General features: G+C 38.2%; 1 pseudogene; it reads left to right on the top strand.

Moving 5' to 3' along the window:
• The window catches only part of LOC135196947 (neurogenic differentiation factor 2-like), a 35440-nt pseudogene extending 29318 nt beyond the window's left edge, over nt 1-6122 (top strand).
• The last annotated feature ends 218 nt before the right edge of the window (nt 6123-6340 follow it).

Here is a 6340-nt window from a genome sequence, read left to right as displayed (position 1 = left end):
TTAAACCCAAGTAAATGAATCATTAAACAATTTACATTACTAAACAGACAGAACAATCATTTATAAGTTAAGATAAACAGACAGAAAAAAATAATTATAAATTAAAATGAATGCTGTAACAACAGTAATCCATGTTAAATCAAATCAATAAAAACTCGAAAATAGGACGCATAGCAATAACAGTGACAGTCATCACTAAAGCAGCATAAAACAAAACACTGACAAATTTCCAAGATTTGTCAAAGTCTATTACCGCCAACTACAGGATAATAGCCGTCATATTAGGCGTTTTTCAGTCAAATAAATGAAAAAATTTATAATAATCTGAAAAATGGTAAATGTCTTTTCTAGACACTTAGAAATAACATATCAAAAGTCCCCTCTAATCAACCCAGCTAGAGCTTCGCCCCGCCATCTTGAAAAATGGCACCAAAGTTCAATTTTTCGCTTTTTCCTTAAAAACGGTTAGTCTGACGGAAATTACTATGAAGTACATAATTAAAGTACGTTAAATCCTCGTGCAAAATACTCGTGCATTTTTTCTCTATAACTAATAGTTTTATAGCTATATTAATTTTTTGTGAGTGCAGTATAAAATATTGGTACTATTTCCACACCACCCAAGAGATAGAGTACGTATGCGCATTTTTTTTTCAATGTGCTATACCCTTGAGACCTAATCCACAAATATTTCTCCTCACTTCTCTGTCCCATGCTTAATTCTTAGATTAAAAATTTTATCTCCTTGCCGATTTCCTTGGACGCTTCATGCAGTAGAAGTAGATGATAAAACACTTAATTCCTGCATGTGAATCACCAGGATTTCCATACCTAATTCCCTATTGTTTCTCATGATGTATTTCTTCTGATTCATGGTTAACTATGTGCTGGTTACCCTAATATGTTCTTAAGGATACTGAGTGTCACTGCCATTTGTATCGATTGTGGTGCTTTCTGAATCATCCATTAGTTCTTCTTCATCAGATGGGATAGTAGAGTTCGAGCAGGAAACCCCTCGACAAGACACACATGCAATAGAACACTTCAGGCACACAGCTGCACACTTGAACACAATTCTTTGTGCACGTGCAAATTTCATTGAAGTAACTTATCAAACTGACAATTTAGGCCTACTCAGATTTACAATTACTCTTTTGAATGGCTCTTCCATCACAGCATCTTACCCAGTGGCATCTTTTGATACAGATCCTTAGTGCAGTCTTCTGGCAAATGTCATAAATGCTCTTGGCCAATGAAAAATGCTGTTTAGCCCTAGTATGACCACTGACAAAGAATTAATTGATAAACAATATAATATGTAATCAACAACCTCAAACTAAAAGTTCCTTCGTCTTTTTTCCTTCGTTCTGCAAGTCTTGACTCTCACTCACTGCCTGGCTAAGATAGGATTTCTTTGCCTGGCCTCTTCCAGTTGTTTTGCTCCTGTATCTTGGATGCAAGAAGCAGCTGCTGCTAGTGGCTTGCTACTGTATTTCTCCCGCTGGCTCTGGCACAACCACTGCTGACTCAGTACTACCCTGTTCCAAATCCATATCTGCATCACTATTTTGGCTCATCCCTTTGATTTTATGTACCTGCAGCTTTCTCGACCATCTCAGTCTTATCTTTGATCATTTCTTAAAAGATCCATTATGCCTGGAATGTTTCTGAGAATAAGTTTTTACGTAAGGTTATCTAGGCTCATAGCATGTAACTCTCCCTCAATACAATGTTTACGTAAGTCTTTGCAACTGGATATCTATAGGAAATTCTATCAACAACTGCGCGAGCCAACTTCTTATCAATCATTTTGTAGTCAGTTACCAAACTTTTATGTACAACTGCACTTGTACAACCAGTATCTCGCTTCTCACAAACTGAGCTACTACTGCTGCTACTACTCTTGCAAGTGCAAAGTATTCACATAGAACAAAGGTTAATAAGTTAAACAAGAGAAAAATTACTAATCACCGTGGTAGTTACCTTACTTGTTCTTGGTTGAGGCAGTAACATTCCTACGGAAGGACAGAACGTACATTTTTATAATAATCCTAAAGACAGGAGAAAAATATTGAATCCTAACAGGCAAAAGTAATAATGTAATTTTCTTAGTTGTTCCCGTTTGGTTTGTGTTTTTAAGTGTTTTGTTTATTTATTTTGAAAGTGTCATTGTACTTAGTAGCTTTGCTTTTTACTGTTGATCTCTTATTCAATTAGTTACCATCTTACTTTTATATAAAATTCGAATTTCACTGATATAATGTTAATCAATCTATATAATTTTTTAAAAAGCCTAATTTACTACTGTGCCCCATTTTAGTATGATTTAATATATAGAATTTTAATTTTTTCCCTTTTTTAGCCCTGAAGATGGGATTTGTATCCCGAAACGTAGGCGTTGGATAAGAATAAAGTTTTAACGAAAAATGCTGAAGTTTCTACTGGCCATACTCTTTTTATTATTATTATTATTATTATTATTATTATTATTATTATATATATATATATATATATATATATATATATATATGTGTGTGTGTGTGTGTGTGTGTGTGTGTGTGTGTGTGAATATATGTATGTATACATGCTATAGATGATGCATATGGGAACACAGATGAAGTATTTATTCATACAACCTTCTGTAGTGAACGTCCGATGTGCGTGAAAGGATTTTACTGTAGTACAGAGAGCAAAGTTTATCAATGTAAATTTAGCCTAAGACAATGATGTTAATTTGCAGAGACCGAGACCAGGGAATAGCCATGACCAAAGAGGAACGGCGCAGACGTCGTCGGGCGACCCTCAAATACCGGACAGCTCACGCCAGTCGGGAGAGACTCCGAGTGGAGGCCTTCAACGTGGCCTTTGCTCAACTGCGGAAGCTTCTTCCGACCCTCCCTCCCGATAAGAAGCTCTCCAAGATTGAGATCCTACGGCTGGCCATTTGCTACATCGCCTACCTCAACCACGTTCTTGATGTGTGAGGTGATGGAAACACCAATAGCAGTGTATATAGTTTCTCTCTCTCTCTCTCTCTCTCTCTCTCTCTCTCTCTCTCTCTCTCTCTCTCTCTAATGGCCATGATATCGTACTGCATTGTAAGTTCAACAAAGGGAACATCAATTGCAAGACCGAATTATTCAGTTCCCGAATATGATTTTGACCGCGTGTAACACGTGCATTAACATGTAATCCTATTCTACAGAGCCTTAGTACAAAAGGAAGTTTTCATTCAGTTAGTGCCTCGTCAGGCACTAACTGAATGAAAAATCAGTGCTGCAGATAAAGAAATGTCCCTAAAATCATTGCATCTTTTAGAACTGCTGTTGCAAGCGAATCTTACGAGTACTTAATATGCCGAAGTAAAGGATATCAATGCACATCAAATTTCAGGACTTTGTGTAAAACGCCTAACAAAAGTTTTGGAATCAGAGGGCAAACACAAATCTATGCGGCTGTCATTCTTGTAACCAAAGATACAGAGAGTGTCGAATGTTTCCCATTAATTAGTATACACGCACAAATACATACCATATACACCCGCACCCGCACGCACAAATCACCCGTGTTCTCATATGCATCAACTAATATATATACATACATATATATATATATATATATATATATATATATATATATATATATATATATATATATATATATATAACAAATAACAACCAAGGAACGGAGCCTCTCTTTTCGCTCTTAGGCTTTTGATATAGATATGTAAGGCTAAACAGGTAAAATGCTCAGACCCGCTCTGCCAACGTGAAATCAGAGAAATTTATTTCTGGTGATTAGAAATTCATATCTCGATATGATGTGATTCGGATCCCACAATAAGCTGTGGGTCACTTTGCTAGGCGACCGATTGGCTCCTAGCCATGTAAAATATGTTTAATCCTGCGGGCCAGCCCTGGGAGAGCTGTTAATCAGCTCAGTGGTCTGGTTAAACTAAGATAATAATATTAAGATGCTCAGATACGGAGAAGGGTCAAGTTGGCTGAATATTAGGTTACAGGTAGCAAGAACTTGGTTTTCACGGCTACGTAATAACTGAGTTAATACTGAAATAACTAGGGATTTTAAGTCCCTTTGATAAGTATAGGACTCTTAGTAGCCATTTATGAATCTCCGCAGTGGCAGAGATGTGTTGCAGCATCTGGTAATATTCGCTTTAGTTCTACCGTATCGATCCACCGGGTCCCCATCTGCCAATCACAGTTTCTCTCTCTCTCTCTCTCTCTCTCTCTCTCTCTCTCTCTCTCATACACACACGCATACAAACGGTCACATGCACACATATGACTGCTCAGTTGGGAGCACTGAAGCTTTCGTAAATGAATAACGTGTAAACGAAAACGAAGCGAGCCGATTGCTTCCAAAACAAGTGGCGAAAGCTTTGCTTCACTGGTGGTCAGTCACCCTTGAGGCAAACGGTGACTTCTTCTTACCCAAGCAGTAGAGAATGCTCTATTCTCTAGACTTTTTTGGTCTTACCTGACTCCTTTCTTTTTTAGCAGAGTTTCTCACATGATAAGTCCCTCATTTCTACTGAAGAAACTACATTAGACGCATTCACACACACACACAAATACACATACACACGGGCGCGCACACACACACACATATATATACATGCACATACAGATATATACATATGTTTGTATGTATGTATATATTCGACCGATTAGATCTTTTTACAGTTAAGTAAATAGTTCTTATAGATAGTATTACCGAACAGATGGTTAGAAATGTTTATTTGCTTATGGATGTGATAATATTTCTAATAAAAAAAAAGCTCGCCATTGTTCTCTTTGCTGTCTGCGTCAGGCGCAAGGAAGGATGGAAGGAAGGAAGGAAGAAAGGAAGGCCTGCACCAGCTTCCCCGCGTCCTCTTTGCTGCTGCTAGATACATTTGTTTTGATAAAAACGAAAATGTATGAAGAGAGAATGACAGAGAAAGAAGCTCTTATATCTATATAGGATTTGGAACTGGAAGAGAACAGACTTCTTGATTGCTCATAAGCATTAGCTTATCCGAGAAACATTGTTAGTAAAAGTCGAAAAACGAAACGGACCATTGCTAGCAAACTGTGGCAAACATAATGAACTGCCACGGGAATTCGTGAATTCTATTTAGTGATTTCACATAGATACCTCTCTCTCTCTCTCTCTCTCTCTCTCTCTCTCTCTCTCTCTCTCTCCATATATTATTTCAGTGAAGTACCTCCTTCATTCGTGTCACAAACTACGTTCATGATGATTAATGAATGTTTTATGAAATTTCGGCTGTGAGGTCATTGGGCGCTGAGACAAAGAGTTGAACAGCAGGACTGAAAAAGGGAAGGGGTGGAGGAGGTCGAGTAAAAGTCTCGAACGTGGGTGTCGCTACAGGGCCCAATGGTCGCTGCAAACACCTTTGAGAAATCTCCTCTGGATCCTTTTCATGTCTACAGTGCACCACGGGACGGCACCATCCAATTACGGGAACAAAAAATGTTAATGGAGCTGAGGTTATCTTTTTTTTTTTCTTTCTTTCTTTTATGTAGAGAAGAGAGAGACGAGAGACACTGATTTACCAAGAAAGTCTGGCGTCGAATGGCCGGACTTCCTTGGACCTTCCATTAGTCAGTTGCTTTTAGTCGAGTCATATTTTTGCTATAGATGATTTCCTTAACTGCATAATGACCTAATTTTATAACGTATGGTAGGGCAATGTTTATAAGCACCGTCAATTGCTTTTTTAACATTTAGATAACAATAGTTGAATTCAAATTAGCCGAATAGCGTTAAGAGTATAACTGAAATTATTAGCTTCTTGGAGCAGGGCAGAAAACCTCGAGAAGTAATCCTTTGTAATAAGTGTTGTTAAAGCTTGGCATGAAAAAGAACGTTTTGTTGCAACGAGATTTCGAGTGATAACTACGATGATGATGATGATGATGATTCCACTCTGAGTGAGTGAGTGGAGGCTCGAGGCCGTCGCAGAAGAAGGCTGACCGAGTAACTGATGGAGAGCCGATGATGGTTCTTCAAACTCATTTGATTCCAGTGAGTGTAAAGCAAGTCATGTCACCACCGCTAATGGAATCGTAGACGTCAATAAACCATGACTTCAAGGACTGAGTTTTCTTTCCTTCCTATGCCATAAATGCATGAAATGTGAACGGCTTTCAGTTTAAGATATCAGTGGCAGAGATTCTCCCTACAGGTTGTTTGTTGCCTAACTTGAGTGACAGAGGCGTCTTTGAGGCAGCGAAAATGAAGCTCGTACTACCCGCAGGTAGGTGACCAAGTGCCCTTGTTCTGAAACTTGCAGCTTTGTCTATCTGCTCTG

Source organism: Macrobrachium nipponense, chromosome 18 (genome assembly GCF_015104395.2).
Source record: "Macrobrachium nipponense isolate FS-2020 chromosome 18, ASM1510439v2, whole genome shotgun sequence".
In the NCBI taxonomy this organism is placed as follows: Eukaryota; Metazoa; Arthropoda; class Malacostraca; order Decapoda; family Palaemonidae; genus Macrobrachium; species Macrobrachium nipponense.
This window is presented reverse-complemented; position numbering and strand designations above follow the sequence as displayed.